The sequence below is a fragment of the Thermobia domestica genome, chromosome 5 (genome assembly GCF_964235325.1).
Source record: "Thermobia domestica chromosome 5, izTheDome1.hap1.1, whole genome shotgun sequence".
NCBI lineage: Eukaryota > Metazoa > Arthropoda > Insecta > Zygentoma > Lepismatidae > Thermobia > Thermobia domestica.
This window is the reverse complement of record NC_137458.1, coordinates 103,770,634-103,787,607: the sequence shown is the minus strand read 5'-3', so window position 1 is coordinate 103,787,607 and position 16,974 is coordinate 103,770,634. Positions and strand designations below refer to the sequence as shown.

General features: G+C 35.6%; 1 pseudogene; it reads left to right on the top strand.

Moving 5' to 3' along the window:
* The first annotated feature begins 1,788 nt into the window (after positions 1 to 1,788).
* LOC145685194 (KRAB domain-containing protein 2 pseudogene) lies at positions 1,789 to 2,298 on the top strand (annotated as a pseudogene).
* The last annotated feature ends 14,676 nt before the right edge of the window (positions 2,299 to 16,974 follow it).

The window sequence follows — 16,974 nt, the reverse complement described above, 5'->3', positions numbered from 1 at the left end:
TGGACAGGACAAAACTTCGGAATCCGACGCCGGAAACTCGCAAAATCTGGTTAACTTTGGCACAAAGGCAACTTCCAGAACACATTTTACAAGATTTAAATTTAGTAACGCCTGACACTCCGAGCTCTCTTACTTCTCTTACTCCTCTTACTCCTAGTGGGAAATTTCATTTATCCAAAGTCAATGAAGGAGCAGAAGAGGAAAGTGTGAATGGTAATCCGAAAGATGATTCAAAGGTAAAGGAAGTTCAAACCAATAATTTAGCATCTACCCGTTTGTTATCTTTATATTTAGGAGATCCTTTGTTGAAATATTATTTCAACACTTCTTACTGGAAACCTTCATTTGTCAAACTGATCGTTCTGAACTTGACTGGAGGACTTCTATTGAGAAGAGGCTTATTTTAAGGCAGAAGCCAGGTTCAGCAGACCTTTTTTAAAGTTTTTGACTTTTAATATGATTAAGTGTATTTGCAGAATATGCTACAAATGTGTCTAATATGGTACAATGATATTTTATATCGAGATCTGTCAAGCAGTGTAGACTGTTAAGTTTTAAGATGTTTTACATTAAGATTTTACGTAGTCTTTTCCTTGTCATAGGAAACACAAGAAGATATGTATTCAAGACGTACGACCGTATCCTTCGGTTGCGGTATTCACCGTAACTAAACATTTTTAAGGAATCTATCCAAACTATTTGGGTTTGTTATTAACATTTCTTTTTGCTTCTTTAGCATCTTGATACGACCGATTCTTCGGGCAGGAATTTTAGGGTATATTAATAAGGGATGATTACATTTATTTTCCAAGTTACATTCTAGGTAGACATGGCGTGGTGAACCATGAAATACTTGGACACCCCAGCAATTAACCCATCATTCGGTTATTATTGGAAATTTTCCCCTTTCTTGATGCACACATTGAAATTTCCTTGTAACCTTTGTATTCATATCCTGTATTTTAGACATATGCCTCTGTGTATATTGAATATTAAAATTTAATCATGTTCAATTGTATTACTATTATAATGTATTTTATGCTTGATGAATATTTTAACATTTGCAAATGTATGATATGTATTAATGCCATTTGCATATTTCAACGGATTTCCACGAAGAATCTGAAGTATTCCTGTATAACTGATATTTTGATATTGTGAAATATTCCTGTATTGATATTTTGCCTCATGTATTTTAAGACAATGTTAGTATGTATTGTGATACATTTCAAATATTTCTTTTATTGTATTTCAATAATCATAACTTTTGTCTATTTAGTGGAATAAGAACGCATACAATTTGAAGAACTAATTACTCATATTGTTACCGTCAGAACCCGAAATTAGGTAAAACTAGAATTTCCTAGCTAAAACTAGTTTTCTCAAAGCCGTTTCGAAAGAAATAGTATTAACTAATCAATACTAGAATTTACTATGTTAGTTAGGTAATTCTGGAATTAACGAAAAAGTATATAATGTGAATCATATACAGTTTTTACTAGTTAAAACTAGTTCTGGCCAAAATTGATCAGATAGCAGTGTTTCTGCAAGTTCGGACTCTCTCCTACTGGGAAAGTATTGTTTTGTTTTCTCTCAGTCTGTTCGGAGCCTTTGTAAAGTGTGCAGGTGCGTCTCCCTTGTCGTGGCTACGCGTGTGGTAGTGTTTCGGGAAGTGTGAGGTGATTATTCGTTGTAATGAGTCAGTCCGATAAAGAAACAATTTTGAATGAAAATTTTTTCAAAGAAATTATTCGTTTGGAAAATGAAAAAGACAGTCACTATAATGCAATGATTAAGGACGTTTACAGTAAACTTTTAACTGAAGTTGAAGAGGCAAAATCTGCTGCAAAGAAAACACCTTTACAGTACAGACGTTTGAACCGGTTTAATGTTTTCGAAATTGGTGAAACAAAAAAACTGGTGTCGAATAGTGAGCCTGTGAAGTACTACTTACCTGCCGAGGAGATCTTTGATGTTATTGAAGCATCATATGTTGCTGTGGGACACGGAGGTAGAGATAGAATGAAAGCTGAAACATCTAGGAGATATGCCAACGTTACGACTCAAATGATAAATATTTTTCTGTCAATGTGTGAAACATGTCAACGGATGAAAAGTATGAACAAGAAGTGCTTTGTTTCTAAGCCAATACTTCACACAGAAATGAACAGCCGATGTCAAGGGGACCTGATAGACATGCAAACACACCCTGATCGTAATTTCAAGTTTATCATGGTATACCAGGATCATCTGAGGAAGTTTGTCTTACTGCGAGCGCTGCAAACCAAAAGAGCTTAAGAAGTAGCCTACCAACTGACAGACATATTTTTGACATTTGGTGCCCCCTGCATTTTACATTCTGATAATGGCAGAGAGTTTGTTAATTCTGTCATCAAGGAACTAACGACACTCTGGCCTGAGTTATAGTTAGTCAACGGAAAGCCCAGGGACAGCCAAAGCCAAGGATCAATAGAACGGGCAAATCATGATATAGAAAATATGCTTGCCTCGTGGATGCATGATAATAAAACAACAAACTTGTCAAATGGTCTCCGCTTTGTTCAGTTTATGAAAAATCGAGCTTATGATTCCGGAATAAAACAGTCTCCATGTTCGGCATTGAGCCAAGAGTAGGACTTACGAATTCGGCACTGTCATCAGATGTTCTCCAAAACATCAACGATGAGGACGACCTCGTGAGTATTATTGAGGACATGAATGAGCGCCTTAGTGAACATGAAACATTTGATGAAGGAGAAAATGAGGCTGGTCCTAGTGCGGTTTATATCACATCAATCAGGAAAGAAGCACGTGAAAATTTGTCAAAGCAGGCCAAGAAAATGAAACGTATCTCTGATGTCACCCATCCACCTGTTGAAGTGGGAGATAATGTCATAATACCAATCCCGGATGTGGACAGAGCAAAGGCGGATTTTCGGAATGTCATTGGAGTTGTTCTAGAAAAAAATGAAGATCTGACAAGATTGGAACCAAGGATGAAAAGCTGGATAAATTATATTGCAGGTAAGTTTTCTGTCTTTTATGTGCTCCTTATTGATAGAATTTGTATTAACGTCATAAACAAGCTAAGGAGCTTCAAACGACGGGATCTACAGGTTAAAGTGGGATCCGAACCATTGCTCGGGTTTGTATCCGAGGCGGAGGGCTCCCAGCGGGATTTAGAGCCCGCGACCACGCCCGCAGAAGGCCTTAAGCATTTTCATTTAAGGCCTTTAAGCATCTCTGGTACACGCCGGGATGGAGTACGAGATAGCATATGGGAAGGAAGTTGGTTAAGGCCTAGTTTTATAGGTACTATCACATTCTTTGATTGGTATGAGAGGTATAAAAGCTGGAAATCCTCAGTCAGGATGGTAGGTTGCTGGACGCGAACTTGCGACCTTCCGAATGCGAAGCCTGCACTTTACCAACTGATCTATGGCCGCTCGGTAATTAAGAGGTATATTGTATATGTTAACGCTGTTGACTAAGCTCCCCACCACTTTCATTTCTTTCTTTCTTTCTTTTTCTTAAGATTGTGGGAAGTTGTAGGTCACTATCACAATTTTAGATAGCAAGCAAGATAGAATTTAATAAGTCTGTGATCTGAAAGGATTATTCCTGTAAACAACTTATTTTTTTGTTTAGATTTTTGAGTAGTCAGCGTGTGACATCATTATTCACAGCTATTCAAATTTCTATACAGAAAGTAAATTGTCTATAGCGCTGATCCTTTTAGATCATAGAATTACTTTAATTCTGTCTTGCTTGCTTTGCAAAATGGTGATAGTGACCCACAACTTCTCACAATCTTCAAGAAACGGAAAAATTAATGGGAAGGAGCTTGGTCAACATCCTTAACCATATATGTTAGTGTTTTATACGTATCTGTAATATTTTTATTAACCGAAATAATGATGGATTCTTCACATCATTTTATGTCAAAATAATTTTCTGTTGTAATGTCGATTATGTTTTTCCGGAACCGAGTTAATAATGTGTAATCCATCTGTTGTTGTCTGCTGTGTACTCACCAGTAACATGTCACTAACTTGATCCCGGTAAAAGACTGTTGTTTAGCTTGTGAAACCGGTACTCGTGAAATGTGCTTTAGTGCATGGTCGTTTTTGTAGGAAATACGCAGATTAACTACCGGTGTTTCTCTGAAATATTAATTATGACGAGTGTGGAAATTGTGCGTTAAAATACATTATTATTTTGTTTTGAAAAGTCATTATTATTTTTTACATAAGTGATTCACGATTCCCACACCATGTGATTAAACAAAATGTGTCTGTTGTAGGTCTGAATTCGACATTTGCCATGAGCAGTTCCTGACACCAGTCGAAGTACCAGATACTGAAATTTCGTTGAGAACTGCAGCCAGGAAAGCAGCATTAATCCCACAAGGGTTCACACGTTGTGTGTGCAAGAAGGCATGTATATCGAAAAGATGTTTGTGCAAGAAGAAAGGTTTTCTCTTCAACTCAAAATGCCATGATAGTTTACCTTGTGGTAACAAATAGAAACATTTCAGATGTTTTAGCAATAAAAACGTTTTTCTTTTTATTTCATAATAAATATACAATATTACGTCAGTAGATTGGCTTTGGCACCAACGAATTGAATAAGTAGTAGTGCAATAGTAGTGTGTATTTTACCTTGTGCTAAGATACAAAAGCATTTCAGATATTTCTGAAAAACGGAAGTCTTTTCTGTGTATTTCTTAATAAATAAGTGTTTCTATAGAATTGTATTTGAACGACAAGGATTCACATGTTATGCATGCAAGGGGGCTTATATTTCGCAAGGTACTGCAAAAACAAAGGATTTCTATGACATTGTGAATGCCATAATACTTTTTAGAAATATATAGAATCATTTATGATGTTTGTGCAAAAGAAAAGTTATTTCTAAGTGTCTTAATAAATACATTTCTTCAGCTTTCACTAGTAATATTGTATTTTAATGAAAATAAATAGTAAACTACGCATTCTTAATAAGCGTTGTTAATTTTACAATTCACTAGTTAATACTGAGTTAATACGAAAGTCTGATGAAACTAGTTTTAACTAGGGTATTCTGGTTTCAACAGATGTCGGGTTTTGACGGTAACACATTTCAGTTAATACTAGTTTTGACTAGTAATAACACCTTTTAACTAGAAGGAAAAATAGTAAAAACTAGAACTACCTAACTAACATCGTAAATTCTAGTATTGACTAGTTAATACTAGTTCTTTCGAAGCGGCTTCGAGAAAACTACTTTTAACTAGGAAATTCTAGTTTTACCTAATTTCGGGTTCTGACGGTAACAATATCATGCCAACTAATTTCCATTAATTTTTGTCGATGCCAAAATTTAAAATCTATCTAGGTGAAATAATATTCACGTTAATATTCTTGTTGTTAACCATTTGTTTGAATTTACAGCTAAAAAGCTAAAAAGTTTATTCGAGAGATATTCTTAAAGTCTTTATATTATTTCAATGTTTCGACTTACGACATCCTATTTTCACCGATAATGAATATTTCAGAAATGTTTACGTCTTGTGTTTTCATCTTGACATCCTAAGGAATTACTTGTTATTATGCTTCTACATGGTCATTGCAATGAATTGCTAATAGGACTTTATTTTAGCCATACGTTAGTTAAATCACAATTCGAGATGGCGAATGTGTGAATGTTATGATAAATATACATGTGTCGTTAATGATCATGTTGATGTATACTATTGCAGACTTTGTGGACATTATGGAAGTGCCGATGAGCATCCATTACGCCAAAGCTAGGCGTTTGTTTACAATGGAATTTTGCATCATGAGAGATGATTGTATTTATAATATGCCTATATATTGTTGTCATGCATTGTTGGTTTTGTGTTAACAAAATTTTACTATCCTATTATAAGCATTAGGAGTTGGACTTCAAGAATTTCCTTGGAAGTACTCAAGATCAGTTTTCCTTTACATTCTTATATTTTGTTTTGAACATGATTATGTTCTACAAACGTCTTGTGTAACATCTCACTACCTCATAAAGACTAATGGATATTCTTTTACATGCATTCTTCGATAATGGTTAACTAGCTTTACCTTAATAAGACTAAAGAACTGTTTAGATGGGACCTGGCATCTTCATCAGTTAATGGATGAGATTAGTTATAATGATTCAACAAGATATATATGTACTGGCATGCGAATTCATAGAGTATTTTGGATACACTTGGATGAAGAAATAACTCGTAAATGTTTTTTCAAAAGAATTCTTCTTTGTTGAAGGTATATATGTGTGTCTTACCCATGTTTGTGAATTTAAATTTTTTGTTTATTAGTATGCACAATTTTGCGTTCTCACAGTTCACACAAAATTATCTCACGAATGTTTATTCGTTTAAACCTTCAGGATTGTTACGATTTAACATCCGTTTACAGATGAATTAACCTATATTTTACGATTATTCATAATCGGATTAATAAATCGATTTTTTTAATTATCTTTGAAGTTAATGTATTCACTCGATATATTCCAGTATTTTGAAGATTTTTAGTGTTTTGTATTATCACATTTTCTATACTTGTCAATTTATATTTATTTTTTTTTAACTATTCAAGCATGAATACTTTTGCAAAAGAAAGGAAAGTAATGAACTAAGAATATATATTAAAATAAATAAATAGAAACAAAACTATATAGCCTTATAAACATTTTCACACATACAGGTGAAACCACGTATCTTTTTTCATGTAATCAGTTTAGCCCAAAGTTTATACACATCACAAACAAATAGTGAATATACCAAAGCTTATTTTAAAGTGAATGTTCACAGTGAAGTGAGAATAGTTATTCTCTGTGTTGAAAAAAATAATAGAGGCTTTTAATTATGTGCTACAACTATTTTCGCACCCCTTGACCCCAATTGTCAAGAAGACTAGATTTCACCAATTGGAACTTTCATCGCAGAAGAAAGAAGAGAGAAGAAAGAAGACATCTGGATATGGAATTTTCAGGAACATCTCATGGAATCTGGAATCAGCTGATAATCATCCGTCTGGATCAACAGCGTTCTAAACAAAAAAAGCCCTAGTCTAAGATGTACGCAGGGGGTGGGTACAGGGGGTCCGGACCACCCCCGAAATTCCAACTTTTGTGTAAATTTAGCCTAATTTTAGGGACAAGTTTAGGAATTTCAATATAAAATACCTGGATATTGAGTTTGGACCCCTCCCGAAATAAATTCCTGCGTACGCTACTGCACACACACGCTTATACACACACACACACACACACACACACACACACACACACACACAAATGGGCACCTTTTGAAAATTGTCTCGTCGGCAGCGTACATAGTTTTAATATATAAGATACGTGGAAAAGTGCCACATTCGATTTAATAGTTTTAGTTGCGGATCCGGTTGGAATGAAATACCGTGTATAACAGAGACAAGCTTATTTTCAATCACCTATGCTATAAAAATAAACTCTCAAATAAAGAAAAAGTTAGAGAAAAACTTGTTGGGAATCAAACCCAGGTCTCCTGCCCAATAGTCTCACGTCGTTCCCCTACACTACTGACTTCCTTAAACTTTTCATTTCCTACTTACTGCTCACATAGTACTGGTACGTAGCGGGCCCGCGTTTGTGGAATTATTATATACCTCTAAAGTCGGAAACACACTTAATTCTTTGCCTACTTCCAGAAAACATAGAAACACCAAATTTGGCATACATGTTCATCATGTGATGTGAGTAACGGAAAAATTCCGATATCTTGAAAAAGGCAACATTTTCCATATGAACGAAGTGTCGAAATTTTTCGTTGTTTCGAAATGCTGGTTTTTATAGTAGTTGCTCACATAATAGAAACGTCATATTTTGTCAGGCAGTGAAGCTAGTAACATAGTTTGTGCTAGGGAAAAGAGCATTAAAATTCGTTTTCGATTGGAGGCACAAATCGAGAAAATATGAAATTTGTAACGGCTGTGTCTAGGACGTTGAAATTTCGAGGTGATGTTTATTCTGATGCGTAGTTTGCGAATCCGCCCTTAAACTTAAAAAAAATAGTCATCTTCGATGTAAGAAAGTGCTAGGAATGTTATAAGGGTCGTCTAATTCTAGACAACTTGTAGACATGGTGGAATCACGATATTGCGTTCAAGTGTGTAGATTACAGCCTAAGTAAGGGGAAAAATCGGACATGTTGGAAAAGTCGTTATCTTCGATTCAAAATGGCGGTTCAAAAGTTTGTAACCATAAAAATTTAAGTTGTTCTGACGATAGGACAGTCATGTTTTGCTATACTTTTAAGGATGAAGGGCAGTTTCAATGGAGAAACAAATCATTGGAGAAGTCGCCATTTTGAATGCAAAGTTGTCATGCTGTTGAATTGGCTTGATCTGCCTTGTTATGAGCTATGTTAAGCATAATAGAACAAACATAAATCAACGTACGAGCATGGCTCAGAGGTAACGTGTGAACTTTCTATTTAGCAGGTCTGGGTTCTCTTCCCGACCGATCGGTTTTGTATTTTTTCTTATCTCCATTTCTTCGTATTAGCAAAGTACTTTCTGTTCGTATTGCGGGAACAAAATATTTTCATTATTACATACTTAGAGGAAAAATATATATTTACATGGCAACTTTTGAGATGGTCCCGAAACGAGGCAGTATGTTCTTGTAAAGTTTCGAGACGATACTGAAGTATTTAAAATGAAACATATGTAGCTTTGGAAATGGAGCATCACCAGTGTCTCTTTCGGAAGCAATGTTTGGGGGGCGTAGTATAAGCCCAGGGGCATTGCTGATAACATTCTATTTGTTATTGTATTATAAACGTATTATTTTGATCTCGCCAGGGGCGCTCTGAGGAGGCAGTGTCCCCCAAAATGAGTCTGAAAGTGACATTGGGCGTCATTTTCACGATATAGTGTCCATACAAGACAACAATACATTTTGTCTGGCGACAACAGTGTCTGCTTGAAACCGGAAATGATTGCAAAATATCTCTCTCCCCATTTATGTCCCTCGTTAAGATACATACGTATACCAAATTTGAAGTGAATACCACAAGTGGAAAGTATAAAATATTAATTTTAAGGAAATACACACACACACAGGGATGTACGGAGGGGGTGGTTCCTGAGGGTCCGGACCACCCCCGAAATTCCAACTTTTGTGTAAATTTAGCCTAATTTTAGGGACAAGTTTAGGAATTTCAATATAAAATACCCTGATATTGAGTTTGGACCCCTCCCGAAATAAATTCCTGCGTACGCTACTGCACACACACGCTTACACACACACACACACACACACACGCACACATTGTTGAACCCTTATATTTAAAAATTACGTTTAATGTGGCATCCACCCTTTTATATAACGACTGTATACGGTCGTCGTATCATTTTCCATGCTTTTCCTACTTTTCATCCTTCAGACTGCAGCCACCGCTTGACTACAGTGAACTTATACGGTCGTCAGTTTAAATTCTATTCCTCATGCTCGTCATGTGCCAAGTTATCAAAAGTAACTTAGTTGAAAAAATTGCAATGGTAACCATAAAACATACGAAATATGAAAAACGTATAAATGTTTAGTTCGAGTACATTCCCCGTGTAGCGTTTCGATCGGAAATTGTATGTGCATATGGAAGACAGCGAATCCATAGTAGCGGCATTGTTGCAACCGACACAACTGTTTGTACTCTTGCCTGGCTACTTGAAACGGCTTTTAATTATTTCCTAGGAGGGAATAGCGAGAGCCAATTAAAAACCTGCCTAGGCACACTTGATCTAGGATTCTCTCTCTCTTCATCTGCCCTAGTCCGTGTGTGTTATTTCATTCCACAGGAAGTAGTTGGTTGATAGGTATTAGTGACGTAATACCGTGAAGAATGGAGGCTAACGAAAGACATCTTCCGCACTAAAGAAAGACATAGTTTTCGAGGTTGCTGAACTCAATGGTGAAACTTAAGATCTGGTGTACTTCGAAATTTAACCCTCATCTGCTAAGAAAAGGGACCATAATAGAGGGATCGTCAAGACATGTAAAATAATTTAAAAAATGACCAATACTAGTGTCAAGTTCATAGTTTTCGCGGTCACTGAGATCAATGTTGATACTCCAATCGCATTAAAAGGGGGCGCGGTGGCTTAGCGGTTCGAGCGTACAGCTCCGGTGCCTGGGGTCCCTGGTTCGATCCCACCTCCCGCCGTGTCTACTTTGTGGTGGACAAAAACCGTGCTTGTGCCGAGAAACCCACGTACACGGTGTTTGTCCAACACAAAGTTCAATGGCGGGGGCTGGGATCGAACCCGGGACCCCAAGCACCAGAGGTAAACGCTCTACCACTGAGCCACCGCGGCCGCCTCACTCTTTGAACTAAAAACATATATTTTAAAATTGTGTCCTAAAAATGGATATATAAATGGAATTCAAAATCAAGAAAGACGAACTCAAAAAAGTTTTTGAAATTGCTTTTTTAAAGTTATATACTCTTTATACATGATACTTGATATATTTGTTTAACGTCAAACGATTTTGCTATGAGGGCTAAAGGAGACGTGGGTCTACAGATTATGGTGGAATCAGAACCACTTTTTTCGCTCAACTGAACTCCCATCGGGAATCGAACGTGGGATCACGCGCACCACGCCAAAGGCAAAGTGCGTTAGCCAGTGGGCCAAACGGGGGTCCATATTATATCTGAGATGAAAATAAAAGAACTGTTAAACGTACATGTTTCTCAATTGGTAATTTCGTTGAAAGATGAGAATTTTTCAAAATTAAATTTGAATTAGTATTTTTTCCCCAAACATCAAATATTATCAAAAAACATTGACAGTGGGTATGTTGAAGGAAGTATCGTTTGTGTGCAGTAATGCACGGAAACATCAATTTGGTTTTACATTTCAGATATTTCGTTCATTTTATTGCATGCGTTGCAAATCGTTCAGTGGATTTCATTTTCTTCTTAATTCTTTATGCACTATAATGACATATTTAATACTATATAAATTTAATTCATGTAAAAATTTATGCGCATTTCCTGCTAGGTCTAACAAGATTTCTATTGAGTTTGTGTAGCAGAAAGTATAGTATTGATATTTTTGTTATGACGTTATTTGACATATTTTATTGAATAAATTGTGCATTTACCTTCACAGTGACTAGTGATTTATATGGATAAGGACCACTGCAATATATTATATTCATACAGGATTTATATTCACAATTCATTTCTTCCCAAGTAGCAAGAAAGCTTTCGGCCCAAGTAGCAAGAAAGTGCTTGGCTTTTGACTTTCTCTGCTTGCATTTTCGACGCATGCTTTCGTACAATCTGCCTTTTGTTGTACTTACAAGGGATGCTTTAGACACTTCGCAGAGGGTCATATTATCACTCCAGCGTAAAATGTTTGCGTCAAGGTTGAATGGAAAACTTAATGCAAGGTTGCGCCCATGTAACTTCATTACTGGAATCCAGCTTACAGCATTTTTGCACGCTTTCCAATCTAACTCGATGCAAGCTTGGTCGACTAGCAATGCAAGCTTACAGCAAGCGGTTTTCAAGTTATTCCTGCTCTAGTTCGCTCTGCTTTATACGTTACTATTGTAGGTTATCTTCGAACCGCTCGCCGCTCCGGGTTCCTCTTAGTAGTACAGTACAAGGTCTAAATGCAGTGATGATTAGTATTATGCGTTAGAAGCTGTATTCATTTCACTCTTCTGTACAACATCTATGCCCTTGAGTGAGGAGGCCAGTTTTTTTAAGGGGTAAAATCATAATATTCTTATTTCGGGGGAAAGTCACGAAATTCATGTTCGTGTAATCACTACTACAGGGAATAATCACGGAGTCACTAAAAAATCCTTGTAGTTCAGTTTGAATATTATATTTTTCCAATTTTCAATTTGCTGAATTATGTCCTGATATAAACAGAAATGAAAGCAAAATGAAAGGTTTACTTCCCTATATTTTGAACCCACTTGAAACACTGTGTGCCATACACTATTAAACATCATTTATAATTATAATTAATTATTATATTATTTTTAAGCAACCAAGAAATGTACACTCATGTCCAAAATTTTTGTCGCATGTCTATAAATATATTGTTGTATGAATATAATTTTATAACGAATTCGTTGAGTATTTCTTATAATGTTAGTATCTGTTAATCGGCAAAGACACGTCTGTGGCAACTTTCATCTCAAAAGAGCAGTAAATAAGAACAATAAAACTTTCTTGTCCATTTAGCAACATTTTGTTTTACTCATTCTAATTTTCGTATTTATAATTATTTTCCTATGAAATTTACCACGAATATACAATTCCCGATTATACACATAGAACCAGTATTAAAAGTGCCCTGCAAAAGCATTATCAAATTATATTCTTACAAGAAGACAGTTATAGAGATGCGACAATCATTTTGGACACGAGTGTACATAGAAATATCATAAAGTGTTTTGTTATTTCTTGACGTTGAGTATTATTCTTTCTGCATGTATACTTTTGATATCCGTTTTTGCTTAGACCGAGCCTGTCTTGTTTTTTTTTTTTTTTTCGACTGTTGTCACGCAATTGTTATTCAAAATATAAATGATTAAAGAAAACTGTACATTAAAATGAACGCCATCGTCAATATAGTGTTTTCTTTTGTGCAAGTACTGTGCAAAACAGCGCATCTGATATATCGCGGTGACTATGTGAATCATGACCGTTACGGCTCCGAAACAGAATTGCGTATTTAGTTTAAATCTACAGAAAGTATATAATTTCCTTTAAAAAAACGCACACACACACAATTTCGGGTCCCAAAATTGAAACTGGGAATCAGGTTTACATCTCAATCCAGCCCCGGCTTCAAATGCGTTCCATTTTTGCAAATTAAAATTCTGGTCACATTGAGATTTCGCTCATCCTCCAGGAAGCTAATAACTTCCTTCCCCCAAACGATAATTCTGGATCCGCTAGTGCATGAAGATCTCTGCAATATTTAGCTTTCTAAAACGATCTACGACACCTTACTAAAATGCATTATATTCACTATCACCATCTGCGAGTTCTTCCGAATCCACGTGATTGATTGCTCTGCTTAGCCAGTTGAGCAAAAGGCGTTGAACTCTGTTTATTTGGTCGCTTCGTGACGGCATGTCAGTTATGGACTTCGGCTCCACATCTGCTCTTCCGCCTTCCTTCCCGCTCGGTGACTTAGTTCAGAAGACATGCTACACTCGCAACAAATTATATATATATATATATATATATATATATATATATATATATATATATATATATATATTATATAGGCCTACTATTTGGTATTGTTTTCAAACACCTTCCTTCTGTTGGAAAATCGTGAGAACTAAAACAGATACTTTTAGAATAATTCCACATAAAAGAAAAAATCGAGATTTGTAGTTCATTCCGAGAGAGAGAAAGAAAGAACAGAAGTTATAGTTAATATATAAAACGTTAGAATATTTTTATTTTATCACACACTGAAATAAAGAATTACAATTAATTATGGATTAAGTTATATCTTACTACCCGTCTTATCTTTATTTTCACCTGTAGTGCAGGTCATGGTCGTCTCTGGCGGTCGAACTTAAGGACGAGTTCCCCCCAATAGTTTGAGTACAAAATATTCAATATTTTATTCTAATTTTATTTGTTCACTATCGACAGAATAACATAGAATTAATAATAATTATATTTATTTGACTGTGAAACGATTAGGCTTATAACATAATTCTTAGTGGGTCAGGGGGTCAGTGAAGGTAAGAAGGAAGGTAACAAATTGAATTAAAGATAAAAAGGGTGGATTATGTACTAACATTTAAATCACTTTCTTTGACGCCCCCCCTCCGAAAATAATACATCCCAGAGACGCTAGTGGTGCAAGTAGGCCCTTCAAACCAAAATTGAATGAGTAAATCGTTTGTAAAACATCAAAATACTGCCAAGACAAATAGTGTAACATTTGGAATACCTCTCGAGAGATCAACCTCAGAGTTTCATGCGAAAACATGATACATAAATTTGTATTTCTTTGGACATAAATGCCAATACATAAATTTGTATTGGCATTTGTAAACGTGAATCTCAGTTTATCTATCTTACGAAACGTATGTATGTTCCTGCATAACTCTGGAACTCATCGAGCAATTTGAACTAAATTTAGTTAGTACACATATAAATTATAACCTCGAAAAAGAGCGTATTTTGAAGACATCCGTACCAATATTTTCGGGGGAGGAACATGTAAAATAATCGAAAACCGAGAATTGACAGTCAATGGAAGTACTGAGATCAATAATGAAAATCCCGGTGCCATTTAATGCCAAAGACAGCCTCATGGGCATGGGGGTAAAGGCAGGGATGGAAGTGGATGACATGTAACAATGAAAACGACAAACATTACCGCCAAATCGTGGCTTAAAGGTCGCTAAAATAAATAGAGACACTCCGATGCTATAACTTAGGTCGTATCAGCATTGGAAGTAAGAGTTAAAATAGAGTAGCTCATAAAAATGATCGAAAAAGACCGACATTACTGTTAAATTCATGGTTTTCGAACTTACTGAGATGAATAGCGATCTTCTTACTGCCACTCAAATCTAAGTTTGACATGTCCAAAATGGCCAAATTAGTGAGGAATTCCATAGTTTTCAACGTAGTTGATCTTATTACTTGCAGTTCCACTGACGTAAATATTCGGATAACAATGGACAATCAGCTGGTATAAGCTCAAAAACTAGTTACCTCCTACGCAAAGAACCCACATAAAATTCTTTTTAACATCAAAGGACAGTAAACAAATAGGATGTCCACTTGTTTAGATTATGGTTACATTTTTTTTTCACAGCCAGAATATATTAGTAGAATGCATTATACGGTACTGCAACCTGGCCGATTTGCTCATTCACTCTATCAACGTGTGAGAATGCAATGATAGGGAACTGCGTCTTTTGTATTTTAAATGAACATCAAACTAGAGAGAATATGCTGGCAAATTTCTGATCAATTGTTACTTGAGGTTTATTATATAATTATTATTATTATTATTATTATTATTATTATTATTATTATTATTATTATTATTATTATTATTATTATTATCTGGAAATCGGGGACTAACTGGGACATAAGCAACCCACTACAAATGTGTTCTTTCCGAGACAATGCCCGAAAATCGAGACATGGTTAACTTACTATTGCTACTACTACTACTACTTCATTGTATTAAAATATTGCAATAAATTTCCGAGACTGTATTCACTTTTCAAGATGGGGCCGCAAAGTAACTCTTTCCTCAAAAAAAAAAAAAAAAAAAAAAAACGTTATTATAAGTCAAACATCAATGTGAGCGGAAGTGTATTTTAGTTTAGTTAAAACATTCCAAATAATACACGAGATATAGTGGTATATTCGTTATTCAAGATAGCAACCGGAAGTATCCAGGATTCCTGGAAAGTATTTATTTACATTAATTTATGTTAAATTCACTTTATATATTTAAAGGTTAAAAATGCATATATGGAAAATACTGAACCCTATATCTCAGGAACGGTGACATTTAAAAGGTATTTAAATTGTTATAGGTTACTCGATTATCTTTGTCATAATTTCATCTCTCTAAGTATTATAGCTTCTGAGTCTAAATGTGTTCACGTACAGCAACGCACTATAGCTATACGGTATAATAGGGTGGAGCGAAAAAATCAAAGTTGTGCAATCAAATAGCCCTAGGTGCCGAATGTTGTGTATGGACTTAGTATAACATTCGTGAATTATTTCATAATTTTTCAACTTCATCTTCATTCCCCGCAAGAGCCTTAAATGTTTGCAATTTTGATGAAATTTGATTTTTTTTTAAAATACAGATTTATTAAAAAAAACTGCCAATGAAATCGAACTAGGTGACAAAAGTGGCATTATGACTAGATTGACTACACCAATGTTGATTTTTAAAATAATTTGCAACTTCATCTCCCACAAGAGTCTGAAATTTTGCAGTTTTTATGGTATATAATAAGGGATATTTTAGAGCATTTAGATGGCTCTACAGTGTTTCATCGAAAATTCTAGAAAACGTTTAACCAATTGTGAGCACTTTCGCAAATCCCGGGGTAATGTGGGGGACTTGTCGCCCAATCTTGAAACTGTGGGGACTGTCCTCTAATAATATGATTTGAGATGTGTTTTTTGGGGGAGAAATGTGATGATTAGTGTCCGATTGCCACAAAAGAAAATGACACGAAATTGATGTCCCCCAGAATAATTCTCAAATATGCCCGCCTTCCAATGTTGAAAGCAACTCTGCTCCCCTGATCCTCCAGAGCATTGTTTCTCAACTTCATAAATATTTTGAACATTGCTAAAAAAAAAAAAAAAAAAAAAAAAGTTGAAGACAGATATGCACCGGTGATTGTGAGGATTTACCAATCGTTAATTTTCAATCGATTGAAAGAGAGAGATGCCAGAAACCTTAGCACAGATCTATGTGGGGTATTTGCAAAGCGATCTCTCCTGGTAAGTGTTCACCGAACCTTGTATCAAGAAGTCCGGGAAAATTATTCTGTCTGATGGATAACTACTCCCACCAGCGCTGTAAGTTGTGGGAGGGTAGCGGGCAATTACCTGCCCCCAGAGAAGCTCACAGCCGTTCGCGGGGGCCCATTTTAAGACAAAATTTTCTTACTCCATATAGGATACGTACGTGAAATTATAAATGAAGCATCAAACAGGTGCACTACATTACATGAACAAAACAGCACACAAAAGATATAAATAAAACAAAAATGCGTCCTGGGTCCATTTCAGTAAAAAAAAATGTCTACTATTAGGGCCCCTAGAAATAATATTTATTCGTATGGCTTTAAGATTTGTCAATATTGTCCTCTTAATTAATTGTCATGTATGGAAAGAGTCAAGAAAGCGTAACTAACGGCCTCGCAGAC